Raw genomic sequence first — 11868 nt, forward strand, 5'->3', positions numbered from 1 at the left:
AGACAAGTTCCTCCCACAATAGGTAAGATGCCCACTACCCTAGCAATGAAAGATACCCTAAGAGTTAATTCTGATCAATCTAAAGGGGGAAGATATATGCCTTTATATAATATTAATAATAAAATAGAGCAGGGTAAAAAAAAAAAAGCCCTGTCCCAGATTACCTCAAACCTCGTGATCAGAGGCAGCTGATTGTTAAGAAAGAGAAAAAAAAATCCTGAGGACTAGACAAGGATATCTGAAATAGACAGTTATGCAAATCTACTATCCACTGTATATTCTAGAGGTTGCTAAAGGAGGAAGGGAAGTTGAGCAGAGATACTCACAGTGAGAGTCTACTCTGAGTCAGAATTCTTCCCCAAAATAATTCCCAAATGTGTATCAGTGAATTCAAAAAAGTACAGTTTGGTGGTGTGGGGGATGGGGCCTGTGGCTTTGGAAGCTGTAGGATTAGGGAAGAAAGGATGACAAGAATGAGAAAAAGAAAAAAAGAGAGAGAAAAGAAAAAGATAAGAAAAAGAACAGTCATAAAAGAGCGGTGAAAGGAAAGAGTTTATTTATTTATTTATTTTTAATGATTTAATTAGCTATGCAGGGTGAGGTGGGGGAGGGTTGGCTACTTATAATGAAAAAAGGCCAGAGGTTTCAGAAGGGTATAGACTTAGAATGACTGATACTCCCTGGTGGGACAGGAATCTTGGTAAAGAAAGAAGCTCAGCAGGGGAGCCTGCTAGGAGCTGGTCCCCGGAGACTGGTAATGGGGGGGGGGAGGGGGAGAAGGTGTGCTTAATAAGTTTAAAGAAAAGAATTTTTTTCCCTTTTTTTATACTCTATTTTTTAACCCAAATTAAGTTATAGTCACCTCCTTGGTGTCACCGCTAGGACCCCTCATTGACTGGCTTACTAAAGGCAGAAAATCCTACCATTTCCAGAAGATGTGGTCAGAGCTCAAGCCACTAGCAGTTTCTCAGTCTGCCATCTTCTGGGAACCAGATGTCTCCTTTTTTAAAAAGAATGTGCATTGTAAAGAAGTTTGACTTCAGCTGAGAGAAGGGAGTAAGCAAAACTACTCAGATGAAGTGACAGAAGTTACTACAAAGAGGATAATGAAGCTTTTACTTTATTTTATTTTATTTTTATTTTTTGGCTGAGTAGTAAGATGAAGAAAGAGAAAGAAGAAAGCCTCAGATTCTGGAAAAGAGCAAGAATGCTTCCTACTGACTCCACTGGAACATTTTGGTACAACAAAAAGGATAAAATAATAGGACCAATATGTAGGTTAAGACAGGCCCTGACCCCTGTTATAGGGGAGAGGAAGGGAGGCTGCAAAGTGGTCCTATGCAGGGGTTAATAGTCTTTTCAAATCAGCAGAGCACATTTTAAGTGCTTCAGCAGTATGGTGGTAATTATAGCATTCATGGGAGGTAGCCATGGTGGTGCTGCCAGAAGTTTCCAGAATCAACCAAGAGGATTTTTTTTTTTTTTGGTGCAAGGACAGATTGTCTGAGTTTAGATTCTTCCCAAAGCTGGTAATGAGGTAGTAATGACCGAATGCAAGAGACTTATTAGCAAAGTGATCTCAGAAAACAGTGGTAAAGGCGATGGAAGTGACAGAGGGAAAAGTAGGTAGTCAGTTCTGGTGTGCTGTCAGGCAAGCTGCTGTGAGCAACTGGACTTCATTTTTATTTGGCATCTTGGGAAGACAGCAATAAGATATGTGTCTTCTTGCCATCCTGCTCAAAGGGCAAGGGAATTGAGCAGCTATCAACACACATCAGTCACTAGTTAAAAGAAAATCTAGAGAGTTTAAATTTCTTAGCCCTTTGGGTCTGGCTTGCACAAACGATATTTTTATTACTAGTGACTTACTATCAGTTTACAATATTACAAGATAACGGGGATAAAATTCCACACTGTTCCCACCACCAGAGTTCCTCATCCCTATTCTCTCCATTGGAAACTGCAGCGACCAAGGGCACAGATATGGTTTGACTATTATTTCTGTAACTATAAGTCTGTCTTTCTGTCTATCTGTCTGTCTATCATCTATTTACCATCTAGCTAGCTAGCTATCATTTTCCTATCTATAATTTATATTTTGCCCATTTTATCACTTTTTACATTTTTATGGGAGTCCGTGGTTATGCAGCATGTTAAGCGCACATGGTGCGGAGTGCAAGAACCAGCTTAAGGATCCACGTTCAAGCCCCTGGCTCCCCAACTGCAGGGGAGTCGCTTCACAGGCGGCGAAACAGGTCTGCAGGTGTCTATCTTTCTCTCCCCCTCTCTGTCTTGCCCTCCTCTCTCCATTTCTCTCTGTCCTATCTAACAACAATGACATCAATAACAACAATAATAAAAAAGGACAACAGAAAGGAAAATAAAAAAATATAAAAAAATTTTATTAGAGATTAATACTGATTAACAAGATTAAGGGGCCAGGTGGTAGTGCAGTGGGTTAAGCATACATGGTGCAAAGTGCAAGGACCTGCATAAGGATCCTGGTACAAGCCCCCAGCTATCCAACTGTGTGGAGTTGTAGCCCTCCTACCCTATGGATTTGTTAATTTATCCTTTCTTAATTAAAAATAAATAAATAATAATTTTAAAAAATAGGGGTACAATGCCATACAGTTCCCACCACAAGAGTTCTGTGTCCCTTCCCCTGCATTGGAAACTTCCCTATTCTTTATCCTGCAGGGAGTATGGACCAAAATTCTTTATGAGGTGCATAAAGTGGAAGGTCTGGCTTCTGTAATTGCGTCTCCACTGAATATGGATGTTGGCAGGTCAAGCCAGGCCTCAGAATGTTTCTATCTTTCCCTAGTAGGGTAGCTTGCCCATTTTTTCTATGGTCCTGCCTTCTCTTCCTAAGTCACAACTACATGTATTACTACTTCTGAATGTCTTTTCATGTTTTCCTCTTTTTTTTTGGCTCTAGGGTTATTGCTGGGGCTCAGTGCCTGCACTAGGAATCCACTGCTCCTGGAAGCTATTTTTTCCCTTTTGTGGCCCTTGCTGTTTATCATTTTTGTTGTTGTTATTACTGTTGTTATTGCTGTCATTTTTGTTGGATAGGACAGAAAGAAATCAATATAGAAGGGAAAGACAGGGAGAGAGAGAAAGACAGACATTTGCAGATCTGCTTCGCCACTTTTAAAGCATCCCCCCTGCAGGTTGGGAGCCAGGGTCTCGAACCTAGATCCTTATACCAGTCTTTGCGCTTTACACCATGTGTGCATAACCGGCTGTGCTACCGCCTGCCCCACCCCCATGTTTTCCTCTTCTGTCTCTGGGTCCTGATGGAACTGGGTTTTAGAGCCCTCTAGTGATCTCCGCCCTAACATTTCTTCCCCTCTAGGAATATGGACCAAATTTTCTTTTGGGTGCACAAATGGTATTTCTGTCATGTTCCCATCAGTTCTCAGTCATCATGCAGACATGCCTTCTTCACCAGCACATCTGCTCTTGTGTACCACCTCCCAATTCCTTTTTCCTTTACCCCCTAGCTTTTTCTCTCTGGCTACCTTGAAAAATATTGAGTAACCTTGATTTTTTTTTGTTACTTATAAGAGGGAGTGGTCACAAGAAACAAAGGTCTTAGAAATAAGTTATTTGTCTCAGACACACAACCTTTATGCTGGATTCTTAGACCATTCCTACCTCACATCAGAACTCTACAATTGTACTTATGGTTTAAGTACTTTCGATGGAGTCTTCCACTGAATCCTTAGTCAACTCTACATGCCAGCTTCTACGATTAAAGATCATCCCCAGGAGTCAGGTGGTAGCATAGAGAGTAATGCAAACGTGGCGCAAAGCGCAAAGACCTGCAGAAGGATTTTGGTTCAAGCCCCTGGGTCCCCACCTGCAGGGGAGTCGCTTCATAGGTGGTGAAGCAGGTCTGCAGGTGTCTCTCATTTTCTCCCCCTCTCTCATCCCCTCCTCTCTCCATTTCTCTCTGTTCTATCTAACAACGATGACATCAATAACAACAAAATCATAACTACAACAACAATAACGACAAGGGCAACAAAAGGGAAAATAAATAAATATATATATTTTTTTTTTAATTTGAGGGTTTTTTTATTTAAGAAAGGATTAATTAACAAAACAGTAGGGTAGGAGGGGTACAACTCCACACAATTCCCACCACCCAATCTCCATATCCCATCCCCTCCCCTGATAGCTTTCCCATTCTCCATCCCTCTGGGAGCATGGACCCAGGGTCATTGTGGGTTGCAGAAGGTAGAAGGTCTGGCTTCTGTAATTACTTCCCCGCTGAACATGGGCGTTGACTGGTCAGTCCATACTCCCAGTCTGCCTCTCTCTTTCCCTAGTAGGGTGTGTCTCTGGGGAAGCTGAGCTCCAGGACACATTGGTGGGGTCTTCAATCCAGGGAAGCCTGGCCAGCATCCTGATGGCATCTGGAACCTGGTGACTGAAAAAAGAGTTAACATAAAAAGCCAAACAAATTGTTGAGCAATCATGGACCCAAAGCTTGGAATAGTGGAGAGGAAGTGTTAGGGAGGTACTCACTGCAAACTCTAGTGTACTTCTGCTTTCAGGTATATATTTTGCAGTAGTTTATAGATACGTGTGAAGATATGCTCTCTCTCACAGAAACTGGTGTATATCTAGGTTTTGGGAATTTGTTAGAAAGTGAACCACCTGAGATGGAATTAGAGTATACTATGAAAGGAAAGGTCTCAGCCGAGTAATGAAGCTGAAGGGTTGTCATTCCACGTGTGAAGTCTCTGGACACAGTCTGAAGTGAAGCATGTTGAGGTGGCAATCATTGCGTTGCTTAGGTTGTGATCAGCGGATGCAATATTATTTGATATGGATTGGGAGAGGCATACGGGAAAGTGGGCCCTATCAAAGGGTTCCAGGACTGGGGGAAGTAGAGGCTCTATAGTGGAGATGTGAGGTTCCTGCTGTCTTAGGGTTCAAAAAGACAATCAATAGTTAATGTTATCATCACATTATTTGGTAATCGGGTTAACTTTGAAAAGTCCTTTTGTTATGGTTTGCTGTACAGTACCCAGTATCTTGTATATAGCTGTGCTATTGGTTGCTTCTGATCTACTTGGTCTAGGCTTTTGAGAGAGTCTGCATATCAAATACACAGCCTATATATTAAAAAGATTCAGTTTGTGTTTTGAAAATCTTTGAGACATACAATTGATTTTCCCCCTCTCAAATTAATTAACTAGTGATTTATATGTCTACATTTTGCTAGGAGTGTACATAAACACCATTCCCACCACCAGAAGACTGTGACCCATCCCTCCCACCCACTCCCACCCCCCACTGGCCCAGGAAGCTGCATGTCTACCCCTCACCACAGGGTTTTTACTTTGGTGCCCTACTTACAATTTGGTCAGGTCCTGCTTTTAGTTTCCCTTTCAGATCTTCTTTCTCAACTTCTGTTGATGAGTGGGATCATCCCATACTCATCTTCATCTTTCTGACTTAGCTCACTTAACATAATTCCTTCTAGCTCTGTCCAAGATGGGTAAATAAATATATTTTTAAAAATCATCCCCACTTAAGAAATAAGGAAAATGGGGGGGAATTTCCTGATCACAGGCTATTTTTTTTAAGAGAATGTGTAAGAGAAGAAAGAACACCATACTCTAGCACACCATAATGGTCTACTTACTTTTGTCTATTTTTTTCTATATTTTCATGCAGTATAGATGATTGAACACAGGGTCTCACCCATGCAAAGGTAAAGTTCCACTACTAAGCCACCTCCTTGACTCTGAGATTTTTAAAGTATGAGATTTTTAGTGACTACATTCTTGTGTCTCTGGTTACTTGAAGACAAATTATGGTGCTCCCATAAAATGGCACAGTCACATCTGATGGACTTGGAGAAATGGGAAGTGAAACATTTATGTTAGCAGAGCTTTTTTGCTAAGCAGGCAAAGAAAGTGGCCACAGCACAGAGGTGCCCTCCAGTGGGTTGCGTGCAGATTGGGCTCAAACCTGGGTCACACATGGCAAAGTAGCACACTATCCTGTCGGGCTGCCGCAGAGAAGAGAGAGAGGAGATCCAGAGCGAAGAGGGAACACAAATCTTTATTCCCATGGGCACTTCAGAGTTGGGTGAGAGCTCAGTGGTTCCGGCCACGAGGAGGTAGCAAAAATGGCTGCCTCCTGCTACGCACAGCACCGTACTTTGCCTCAGTTTGCCGAAGTGAAAAACGGGCAAGAGAGAAGAGGGGCGGAAGAAGAAGGGCTTTATAGGGCAACAACCAGGAGTGATGTATCCGGACAGGACTGGTTGAAAAAGGCACTGCGAGAATATGCCGGGAAGTGGCAAAGCCTGAGGGGACAGCTTGGCAGATGTGACTGCATCTGCATAATTCCCCAGCACTATACAAGTGAGCTAACACAGTTTAAAAGAAAGGGTTTCTGGACGTGCAAGTTATCTGACTGTGACCTGTGTCACACTCTTGATTTCCAGGACTGATCCAGCTGATCTGGCTGACGCACTGGGTGTTCCCCTCCTTCCTCACTACTCCATATTCATCCCTCCTGAAGCACACTCAGTCTAAAAAGATAGCCTCTCCTAACTAGAGAAAGACCGGTCTTTGTTTAAGGGTATGTGAATAGTTGTGTTTCTCTGCTAGAACCTTCAGACAAACTCTCAAAGAAAACATTTTGAAAAACTATAAAATACGTAAGTTCAAGTACTCGCAGGATGAATTATGAAAAAGCAAATACACAGTACAGGCTTCAGTAGTGAGGAAATGAGAAAAACTTAATAGGTTCCCTATCCTCCCCTCTGTTATCTTTTGACTGCTTATAGGAAGCGTTCAAACAGTGGTTTGTGTGTTTTTGTTTTGCTTTTTCATTTTTTCTCGCTAGAAATGTTTTTCTCGTATAAAATACACTGCCATATAGAAAGAATTTACTAAATACATTTTAATAATATATTTACTTTCATCTAATTTCATATCCTGTTTATTAATGTGAAAATAATTATGTAGACAAACAAATTAAGTACAAACGCTACTGCTGTTTTCATCAGACTGTGGCCTACACTCAGAATTTCTAATTCAATAGGTTAAAGCCAAAAATTGATTTAAAAACCAATTCAAATGATCCTGGTGCCGTTGGTTCAAAAACCATATTTTGAGATTCAATGCTCTAGTGCATCTCTATTTTTCTCAAGCAATTGTGAACTGTCTTTTCAAAAGAAGGTATTGTGTCTACCCCAGCTGTTTCTAATTTCGTGTGCTGGATTATACCCATCAACTGGAGAGTGATAAAACATAGAACTTTAAAGGGGCTGGAGCCATGTTCCTTTTGCATCAATTTTAAGAAAACAAAGCAATGTTATAAATAGTTAAACAAGTCTTTCCCCAATAACTAGGAATCAAAGGTTCCTTTTTAACTGAGAGCTATATTTAGAGGAGTTTTCCTTAAAATTTGGACATATTTGGGAGGAGGGGAGTTAAACGGAAGGTTCCTGTACAACTCAAATCACCCCCCTTCCATCATTTAAAAAAAATGTCATTTATGACTGCAGGCTTGTGAAGCCAAATTTATTTATAATTCTCAGTAGCCCTCAGGTTCTGGGGCAATCTAAGACACAAACCATTCTTTGTTTTTAAGTGAAATTACTGTTGAATATATATTTTATGCATATTTGTCCAGATTTAGTCAAAAAAACACAAACGCTCAGCTATCAGGAAGTATACTGTGATGTACAGTAGGTAAAACAAACATGAGGTTGACTTTACACAATGGCATTCATGGCATTTTGTCAACTTTTAAATCTTTAGCGTATGGAGTGTACAATAGCAGTCTGAAGTTTTAATATGCTGTCTTGTAATCAAAGCTCCGTCTACCCACAGTGGAAGGGTGGGTGAAAAAGACATTTCCCTTATGTCTGAGATGAAACAGGCAAGACTGTTTCTTGGTCTCACTCATACTTAGGACATGACAGTTTCCATGTAAGGGAAAACTGCTGCTTTTAACAGAAGATAAATTAAGCCCTCTGGAAGGAGTGAAAACCTGAAGGTCAGAATCTGGATGATAAAGCAATATGGGTGTTTCCTCAGTGAGATTAGAGGCTAACCAAGAGGTGAGGTTTATAGCTTTTTTGTAATGGTGCTAATGAGTGATAAGAAGATACCCTGGAACTGTTAAAGTGTGTCTGAAATGCAGAAAATTCATCATTAGAGCAATAATCTTCTCCTCATACAAATGGAAAGTCCAGTTTGGTGTCTTTGGTTTCTTTCTTTTCTTTTTTCTTAAATTTTTATTTATTAAAAGGAAACACCAACAAAACCACAGGATAAGAGGGGTATAACTCAATTTTGGTTTCTTTCTAAACATGGAGTTTGGGGGATGTGAGAGGGAAACTAAATATATGAAATTTGGAAACTAAATTTTAGAACACCTAGTATGCACCAGGCAATATTCTAGTTGTTTTTGTTTGTCATCAGGGTTATTGCTGGGACTTGGTGCCTGCATGAAGATTCCAACACTCCTGGTGGCTATTTTTATTTTTATTGTTTATTTATATCATTATTATTGTTGTTGTTCTTATTGTTATTTTTAATACCATCGGGTTGTCACTGGGGATCAGTGTCAGCACAATAAATCCACCACTCACAACAGCCATTATCCCCTTTTCTTTCACTTTCTCTCTCTTCCTCTCCCTCTCTCTCTCTCTCTCTCTCTCTCTCACACACACACAGAGAGAGAGAGAGAGAGAGAGAGGGAGAGAGACTGAGAGGAAAGGAAGAGAGAGAGGAAGAAAAAGAAAGAGACAACCATAGCATTACTTCCCTGCTCATGAACCTTACCCCTTTAGGTGGGGACTGGGAGTGGGGTTTTGTTGTTGTTGTTTATTTGCTTGTTTGTTTTTACAGAAACAGAAAGAAACACAGAGGAAGAGAGAAGGAGAAACCAAGAGTGACACACATGTTCCGCTGCTCATGAAGGTTCTTTCCTCCACAGGTAGGAACTGAGGGCTTGAACCTGGACTCTCACATATAGTGATCTGTGCACTCTACCAGGTGTACCACCTCCCAGCTCTCTAGTGTTGTTTTGTTTTATTATGTATCAATTATCTTCTGTAACCCCCATAATAACTTGTTAAGTATGATTCCTGGTTTAAGGAGAGGAAACTGAGAACTAACATAATTAGATATACAAAGTCTGTGTTGTGTCTCAATTTTCTCCTCTTCATTACTCTCCAGCCAAGACTTTGAATCAGAGAGAGACAGAAAGAGAAACCATGGCACTGGAGCTTCCCCCCAGTGCCATGAAACTCCCAAGTGGTGCTGGGGCTTAAACCTGGTTGGCTAGACACACACCCAACTTGTGAGACTTGTCATGTGAGATGTGTCATTGGCTGTGCTCAGTAAATCATTTAGAAATAGTTATTCCTCAAGTTAATATCTAAGATCTACTCTTTCAACTTTTTTTAAATTTACATTTTGAATGTATCTACTACATAACTTGGATTCTACAAATACTACCTGTAAATCCACAGTCCTTCAGAGGTTAATTTGTTTATATGTATCTTTTTGTTTGTTTTTGTTTGAGCAAAGTGCATCCTATCAGTTTGGTTTTGTTCTGTAAGGTCTGAGAATTCTTGTTCACATTAAGTCTTTTTCACCTTTACTATGAGTGAGAGTGGTAGTACAACTAGAATCAAGGATTAACAGTTTTTATGGAAGTGCTTAATAAGTTATGCCTATTTTTCTCTAATGTTATTTGCTGCCAGTGAAAAATGTTCACTTTCTTTTTTCAAAACCCAGCACCACATGAGAGACATTATGGCAAAGGAAGAAGTTTTGTGAACCCCTTTCTGAGTCTATGAGTGGAAAAGAAAGTGGCTCAGAGAAGTGACTGCATGCATGCTCAAGGCCATGTTTCCACCCAAACCCAATAAACTAAAATCAAACTTAAATAATTGAAATGCTTTTGAAAGTTACCATACTGGAAAGCTATACTTTATCTGAATAAGGAAATAGTAGTAATAAATTTCAAACTTGAGGTGGCTTTGCTCAGTCTACATGCTGACAGAGAGCCCATCTTTAAGATGCTGCTCCACTCACAAGAAAGTCTTGTCAGATGGTGAGAGACAGACCTGGAAGCTTCCCCTACATATCACAGTACTGATGATGTTTTTCCCACTGGCAAAAGTGATGTCATGTTTACAAGCTCTCCAGAGTTTCTCAAATTTTGATAGAGGTAATAGTAAATATAAACCACAGAAAGGTAGAATTAGAAGCCATGTTCCTAGCTATGACCACAGAATGCAATCTCAGACCTACAGAGAAGCAAAGGTTACACAGGCTCCTACGCTGAATATTGGCCCCAGATCATATCGATATTTATATACTCTCCCCATATTTGGGAACTACCCACTGCACAGATCCAGCTTTCTAGTCCTATTTGTAACTCTGACACCATCTCCCCAGATAATACCTTTAGCCCACCTGCATGTTAGCTGCCGGGAAAAAATCAGTTAAGCCATGGGCCCCTTGAAATATATCTAAAATAGACCTACTAGCTTTTTCTAAAATGGAGACCCCAAATCTCAGCTGCTATATTCTTGCCTTTAGGTTCCTGATTATTAAATAATTTGTTCTGCTTTATATCTTAATCCTTTTTCAGCCACCAAGCTGCATTTGCTACCATGATGCCAGCCTGGACATATGACCTCACCAATGTGCTCTGGAACCCCACCTCCCCAGACCCTCTGCCCTCCCAGGGAAAGATAGAAACAGGCTGGGAGCATGGATTGACTTTCCAATGCCCATGTCCAGGAGAGAAGCAATTACAGAAGCCAGACCTTTCATGTTTGCATCCCATGATGATCCTGGGTCCATACTCCCAGAGGGATAAAGAATAGGAAAGCTTACAATGGAGGAGATGGGACATGGAACTCTGGTGGTGAAAAGTGTACCCCTCTTATCCTATGGTCTTGTCAGTATTTTTATATAAAAAAAAAATCCTAGAACCATCAAATAAAAAAAGTTACTTTATAGAGAATCAGTGATATCTTAAGGTGATAAGAGAACCAAATTTACAACTCAGTCTCTTAGTTCCCAGTTAAATATTTTTGCTATGTCCCCACACTGCTCTTCAAGATTAAAAAAAAAATGGTAGCAGCATACCACCCACTTCCCATAGTAGATAATTAGCCCTTCTGAAGCTGGCAAACTCCTACAGTCATACCCTATGTTCATGCTTTGGCAATGTTACTCAGCGTAGCTATATCTATTTCCCTAACTGTAAAAATCTACTAGTATTTGCAGACACACATTAAATCAGTAAAAGTAAAAAAAATATATAAATATTTTTTAAAGAATCTACTAAAACTAGTACATATATATATATATATATATACACATATATATATTCAGAGTTTTCTGTCTCTTTAATTAAAATAGTGTTTTCAGAATAAGAAAATCTTCAATGCCAATTCTGGGAGATACAGTTTAGATCTGGCACTGGTGTTACAGAACCCTGAAATTTATCTTCACCTATGTTACATTTGAGATAATCCACCAATGTAGTATGTATGAAAATAAAGGTATATAAGAAATAGCCTTGTGTTCCTTTCAATTTTTCGTGAAAATAAAACTTCTCTAAAAATCTGTAGCTAGATTTTAAACATTTAAGAATTCATCTGAGTTTCTGAAATACACCAGAAAAATTAAAATATCTCGTCCAAGTACTTAGTGCTGATACTTAATGTTCTGTGTGCATAATATCCATGGTATTTTTCTGTGGGATTTTTGACAAGAAAGTGGCATTTAAGATAGTACTATTATTGGGGGTTGGGTAGTTTTGCATCTGACTTAGTGTACATGCTGCCATGTACAAAGA

At 39.9% G+C, this 11868-nt stretch overlaps 1 long non-coding RNA gene across 1 annotated transcript; it reads left to right on the forward strand.

Moving 5' to 3' along the window:
* The first annotated feature begins 8892 nt into the window (after window positions 1–8892).
* Window positions 8893–11584, forward strand: LOC132541874 (uncharacterized). The gene is made up of 2 exons (XR_009552976.1): window positions 8893–8982; window positions 10651–11584. It is a non-coding gene; the product is annotated as an uncharacterized LOC132541874 (long non-coding RNA).
* The last annotated feature ends 284 nt before the right edge of the window (window positions 11585–11868 follow it).

Source organism: Erinaceus europaeus, chromosome 1, assembly GCF_950295315.1.
Source record: "Erinaceus europaeus chromosome 1, mEriEur2.1, whole genome shotgun sequence".
Classification (NCBI taxonomy): domain Eukaryota; kingdom Metazoa; phylum Chordata; class Mammalia; order Eulipotyphla; family Erinaceidae; genus Erinaceus; species Erinaceus europaeus.